Source organism: Phoenix dactylifera, chromosome 9 (genome assembly GCF_051530095.1).
Source record: "Phoenix dactylifera cultivar Ajwa chromosome 9, Ajwa_hap1_PhDact_Kaust_v1.1, whole genome shotgun sequence".
Classification (NCBI taxonomy): domain Eukaryota; kingdom Viridiplantae; phylum Streptophyta; class Magnoliopsida; order Arecales; family Arecaceae; genus Phoenix; species Phoenix dactylifera.
Genome location: NC_143198.1, coordinates 23185999 through 23192500, shown reverse-complemented (window position 1 = coordinate 23192500; position 6502 = coordinate 23185999). Strand labels below are relative to the sequence as shown.

Below are 6502 nucleotides of genomic sequence, written 5' to 3'. Positions count from 1 at the left end.
CTTTGTCCTTAGAGCAGAAGAAAGCATTGCTTGGCAGAGCTTCGACTACCCTTCGGATACGTTGCTGCCCGGCATGAAGCTTGGAAGGAATATGAAGACGGGGCTCAACCGGTATATTAGTTCATGGAAGAGCTCCGATGACCCCTCACCAGGGTACTACTCGTTCAAGTTGGATCCCCATGCATGGATCGCCGGAATTTTTCCTATATAGCGAGTCTACAAAGATTCATGCAAGCGGCCCATGGAACGGGCTTGAATTCAGCGGCGTTCCCCAGCTGAAATCTGATCAAAATTTCCGTTTCATTTTTATCTCTAACCAGGATGAGATCTACTACACGTATGAGATAAATAACAGCTCCGTTGTTTCGAGGTTGGTGGTGACTATATCTGTAAAGTTCTCAAGTGGGGAAAGAGAAATGAAGAAAACCCAAGTAGAATGATTTTGGAGAAGAAAACAGAGTAGCTGAAAAAGAGGCCGCTAAACTTCCTTATTTCTTCTGCTTACTTTCTTCTTACAAACAGTAATTATATATACAAATGATCCGTAACTGAATGAATAACAGATCAAATAACTAATTCACTAACTAACTGATTAACTGACTAACAGATTAACTAACAACTGAATTCAGTTTAGCTTCAGTTAAGCTTCAACTGTTTCAACTATAACTGTAATACAAGGTAATGTGTCTAAATGTTAACACTCCCCCTCAAGATGGAGTGTGTAAATTGTGAACACCCATCTTGCCAAGTAAAGTGTGGAATCTAGTAGCTCCCAGTCCTTTAGTCAGTAAATCAGCAAGTTGTCTGGTGCTGGACACATGTAGGGTTCGAACCATCCCTGATTGAATTTTATCTCTTATCATATGACAATCTATTTCTATGTGTTTAGTTCTCTCATGAAATACTGGATTAGCTACAATGTGCAAAGCTGCCTTATTGTCACAAAATAAGAGAGCTTCTTTCAAATGTGGAACATTCAAATCACCAAGAAGACTTCTTAACCAAGTGAGTTCACAACAAGTTGAAGCCATGGAACGATACTCTGCCTCTGCCGAAGACCTTGACACAGTATGTTGTTTCTTTGATTTCCAAGACACAAGTGAGTTTCCAAGAAAAATGCAGAAACCTGTAACTGAACGTCGAGTATCGGAGCATGCTGCCCAATCTGCATCATAAAAAGCTTTTAGCTGCAATTCAGCAGTAGAAGAGAAGAACAATCCTTGTCCTGGTGTGGCCTTGAGATACCTTAGAACATGATAAGCAGCATCTAGATGAGGTTGCTTTGGAGAATCCAAAAATTGACTCAGAACTTGTACAGAATATGTCAAATCAGGCCTGGTTATGGTGAGGTAAAGTAATCGTCCTACAAGTCTTCTATAGACTGTAGGATCAGCAATAGGATTACCTTCATATCTGCTGAGCTTCACATTCTGTGCCATAGGACACTTTGCAGGCCTTGCACCAAGATACCCTGCATCTTCTAATACTTCTAGTGCATATTTTCGTTGACAGATAGAGATTCCTTTTGAGCTTCTAGCTACTTCAAGGCCAAGAAAGTATTTTAGGACCCCTAGGTCCTTAAGTTTGAACTGCAAATTAAGAGCTCTTTTAAACTGATTGATGTAAGAAACATCATTTCCAGCAACTATTATGTCATCTACATAAACCAATATGGCGGTGTATGAGTAGCCATTCTTCTTTGTGAATGAGGAATAATCTGCCTTAGACTGAATGAAACCATGTGAAACAATGAAAGAAGATAATTTTTCAAACCATTGTCTCGAGGCCTGTTTCAATCCATATATAGACTTGTTTAGATGACATACTAGTCTTTCACCTTTCTCCCCTTGCTGCTCATAACCAGGAGGAAGAGTCATGTATACCTCTTCATGCAAATCACCATGCAAGAATGCATTATTCACATCAAGTTGATATAAGTGCCAATTATTGATAGCTGAAACTGCTAAAAGTGTTTTAACTGTAACTAATTTTGCAACAGGAGAAAAAGTGTCATAATAATCCAATCCAGCTTGTTGAGTGTACCCTTTAGCAACAAGCCTTGCCTTCTTTCTTTCTTCAGTCCCATCTGCTCTGAATTTTTTGTTTATATACCCATTTACAACCCACTGGTTCTTTTCCCTTAGGTAAGGGAGTGATGGTCCAAGTATGGTTATCAACCAAAGCCTGAAATTCAGCATCCATGGCTGCAGTCCATTCAATTGATTGAGATGCTTCTGCATAGTTTTTGGGAGTAGTAGCAGAAGATATAGATAGAGCAAAGCAACGATGAGAAGGGGAAAGCTTTTCATACCCCAAAAACCTTAAGATATCATAGGGTTTACTTGATTCTGCACAAGACCCTGAATGCTGAATGAGTGACTGAAACTGGGGAGTATCGGATGCCAAATTGCAGTGGTATTCTTTTAGATAGGTAGGAGGACATTTAATCCTAGAAGATCTTCTAAGTGGTTGTCTTGGTGTAGAGAAAGTTGGTGGAACAAAATCAGATGAAGGAAGATGATTAGGAGTGGAAAAACATGTGTCATTGGGTGTGCCATTTGGTGTGCCATTTGGTGTGCCACTTGATATGCCGGCTGATTCAGAATTCTGCATATGAGGTGAGTTTGCTGTATTTGGAATGTGCAAATATGCAGAATCAGAGGAAGTTTGAGAAGGATAAGGTTCATTAGAGTTGGTGGAAAATATAGAGAAAATAGTATCATGAGTTTCATATGGGGAAGATAGTGTCATGTTATGCTGAAAACTAATATGCTGAAATGGAAAAATTGTTTCATGAAAAACAACATCCCGGGAAATGAGTGTTGTTTTGGTTTGAATGTCAAATAGTTTGTAACCCTTCATACCATGAGGGTATCCAACGAATACACATTGCCTAGCTCTAGGATCAAATTTTGACCTATGTCTTTTTAAAGTAGATGCATAACATAAACAACCAAAAACTCTCAAATGGGAATAGGAAGGTTTAGAGGAAAATAGAACTTCATAGGGAGATTTGCCTGAAAGTTTGGGAGTTGGTATTCTATTAATCAGGTATACTGCAGTCAAAACACAATCTCCCCAAAAGGTTATTGGAAGATTAGCTTGAAACCTTAAAGCCCTAGCAACATTAAGGATATGTTGATGCTTCCTCTCTACTACCCCATTTTGCTGAGGAGTATCAACACAACTTAATTGATGTATGATTCCCTTTGATGCATAGAATTCTGCCATATTAAACTCTAAACCATTATCTGTTCTAACAGATTTTACTTTGACAGAAAACTGAGTTTCAACCAAATTACAGAAAGACTGGATGATACTACTAGTTTGGGACTTAAATTGCATAAGATAAACCCAAGTAGCTCTACTATAATCATCCACAATAGTCAAAAAATACTTAGATCCATCAAGTGAAGAAGTGGAAAAGGGTCCCCAAATGTCACAATGAACTAATTCAAAAATAGAATGGGAAACATGATTTGAATGAGAAAAGCTTAGTCTATGTTGCTTAGCAAGGGGGCAAATGTTGCAATGTTCATTCAAACCAACACTTATCTCAGGCACAAACTTGTGTAACAAACTAAGTCTATGAAAAGATAGGTGTCCTAACCGACGGTGCCAAAGAAAATTGTCACATTGTTTAGCAGCTGGAATTGGAGAAGGAGCTGAAGCAGAACAGGGTGCAGCAGAACAACGTGCAGCAGAGCAGGGGAGAATGGTTTGCGGCAGTGGCTTTGTTAAGTTTGTGGCAATGGCTTTGTTGTCTGGCTGAAGATGATAAAGACCACCCTTAAGCATCCCCAGTCCAATCGTCATCCAGTTCAACAGGTCCTGTATGAGGCAGAAATTCGACAAAAAGATCAAACAACAGTGATGCGTGGTTATGAGCTTACTTGCCGAAATCAGATTGAAGGAAAATTCAGGTACACATAGGACATTGGTCAGGGTAAGTGAATTTGATACTCTGACTGTCCCAATATGTGTCACAGGGATTCTTTTACCCGTGGGAAGCTTCACAGTAGAGTTAATAATGGCTGTACTGGTAGAGAAATAAGAAGCTGAACATACCATGTGATCTGTGGCCCCTGTATCTATGATCCAGGGAATGTGATCTTGTTTGTGATCAAGAACACTCAAAAAACAAGCATCACTGTTACCTGAGAATGCAGAGGCAGATGGTAATTGAAATTTGTTAGCTGCCAATCGTAGATCTCCAACTTGGTTCATTGAGGATTGTGAAATTTTTGGTGCAGCAGCAGTGCATCCAGAAGTTTGCAGCTGGGGTTTCAGTATCGAAAAGATCTTTTGACACTGATCCGGGGTAATCGTAAGCTTGGAGAAATCATGTAACTCATCTGGCACAGTAGTGCAAGAAGCTTGATTAGCTGTAGAAGCTATTCTTTTGCCTTTTGTGAAGCTGAATCCGGGTGGAAATCCATGGAGTTGATAACATTTATCCTTGGTATGCCCTGTTTTGCCACAGTGACTACATATAGGCCTATCTTTCCTACGAATTTGGCCTACATTAATCTGTCTTTGAATGAATTTTGAAGATTGATTGCAAGAGGACTGACTATAGTTTGGTTTGTCATGAATGGACTCACCAAGAAAAGCAGCAGCAGCCCCAGAGCTTTGTATCATTGTGGTTACCTCACGCTGCCGTTCTTCCTGAAGCACAAGAGCGAACACTTTGTTCACAGGTGGCAGGGGATCCATCAGTAGAATTTGTCCACGAATATTTGAATAGGATTCATCTAATCCCATCAAGAACTGAATGACTTGCTCTTCAGACTGATATTCACTTTGTTGCCGAGGCCTAAAGTTGGCCAATTCTTCCCATAATCCCTTTAAACGGGTGAAATAAGAGATTACAGTGCCATGATTTTGAGAAAGGGATGAAATAGTCTTCTGTAATTGATAAATTCTTGGACCATTGCTTTGATTGAATCGTTCCTTTAGATCAAGCCAAATTTCTCTTGCTGTCTTCATGTAGATCACGCTGGTGCTCATCTCTTTTGGGATAGAGTTTAAAATCCATGCCGAAACCACCATGTTGCATCTTCTCCAAGCCCCATGGAGTGGATCATTCGGTGGGGGTTGAGGAATGCTGCCATCAATGAACCCTTCCTTGTTTTTAACGCTCAAGGCCATAATCATTGATCTGCTCCAGGTTGAATAGTTTTCTTCATTCAAAATCAACGTAACAAGCTGCAAACCTGTGCTATCGCCATGATGCAGAAAATAGGGGCTCATTGGATCTTCGACTATGCTCTGAACTGGGGAAGAAACTGAGTCAGCCCTACTATCAGCGGAGGCAGCCATGAAAGGAAGCTTTTAGAGCTCTGATACCATGTAAAGTTCTCAAGTGGGGAAAGAGAAATGAAGAAAACCCAAGTAGAATGATTTTGGAGAAGAAAACAGAGCAGCTGAAAAAGAGGCCGCTAAACTTCCTTATTTCTTCTGCTTACTTTCTTCTTACAAACAGTAATTATATATACAAATGATCCGTAACTGAATGAATAACAGATCAAATAACTAATTCACTAACTAACTGATTAACTGACTAACAGACTAACTAACAACTGAATTCAGTTTAGCTTCAGTTAAGCTTCAACTGTTTCAACTATAACTGTAATACAAGGTAATGTGTCTAAATGTTAACATAGTTAAGCTTCAACTGTTTCAACTATAACTGTAATACAAGGTAATGTGTCTAAATGTTAACAATATCGGGTCAGCTCCAACGTTTCGTGTGGCTCGACGCCATCCAAACTTGGCACGTCTTCTGGTCGGATCCGAATGACCAGTGTGGTCGTTATGCGGTGTGTGGTCCTTTCGGTGTCTGCAGTTCTAATCCATCACCTAGTTGTAGCTGCTTGAAAGGATTCCAGCCAAAATCACCGCAGGAATGGATTCTGAGAGATGGCTCTGATGGGTGTGTGAGGATTACTCGTTTGGGCTGCAAGGGAGATGGATTTGTAACGGTGAGCAATATGAAGTTGCCAGACACCACGAATGCCACCGTGGATAAGAGCATGAGCCTCGACAAGTGCAGGGAAAGTTGCTTGAAGAATTGTTCTTGCAGGGCTTATGCTAGCGCTAACATCAATGGAGGGGATCGCGGTTGTATCATATGGGCCACTGATCTGATAGATCTCAGGAATTTTGTGGACGCTGGGCAAGATCTTCATGTAAAGCTTCCGGCATCAGAACTAGGCATGTACCATAACTTCATATATTGTTTAATTTTCTCTCTGTAACTTTACTTCATTTTTCTTTCTTGGTAAGAACAAGATTATTTGATTTGCTTTCATGTTATATATATGCTTATAAGGTATTTGGTGAATGACGATATGCTCTTATTAAATGCATAACTAGTTATTATATTTCCCTGTTTGCTTGATATCAGAATTTTAGCTTTGCCTGTAGACTTCAATAGAAGACTCACACAACATTATATAATTTCTTTTATTGAAAAAAAATTGAGCTTTCTTCAATGATT

General features: G+C 39.7%; 1 pseudogene; it reads left to right on the top strand.

Moving 5' to 3' along the window:
- Positions 1 to 6260, top strand: part of LOC149752890 (S-locus-specific glycoprotein S13-like) — a 6792-nt pseudogene extending 532 nt beyond the window's left edge.
- Positions 6261 to 6502: the final 242 nt, after the last annotated feature.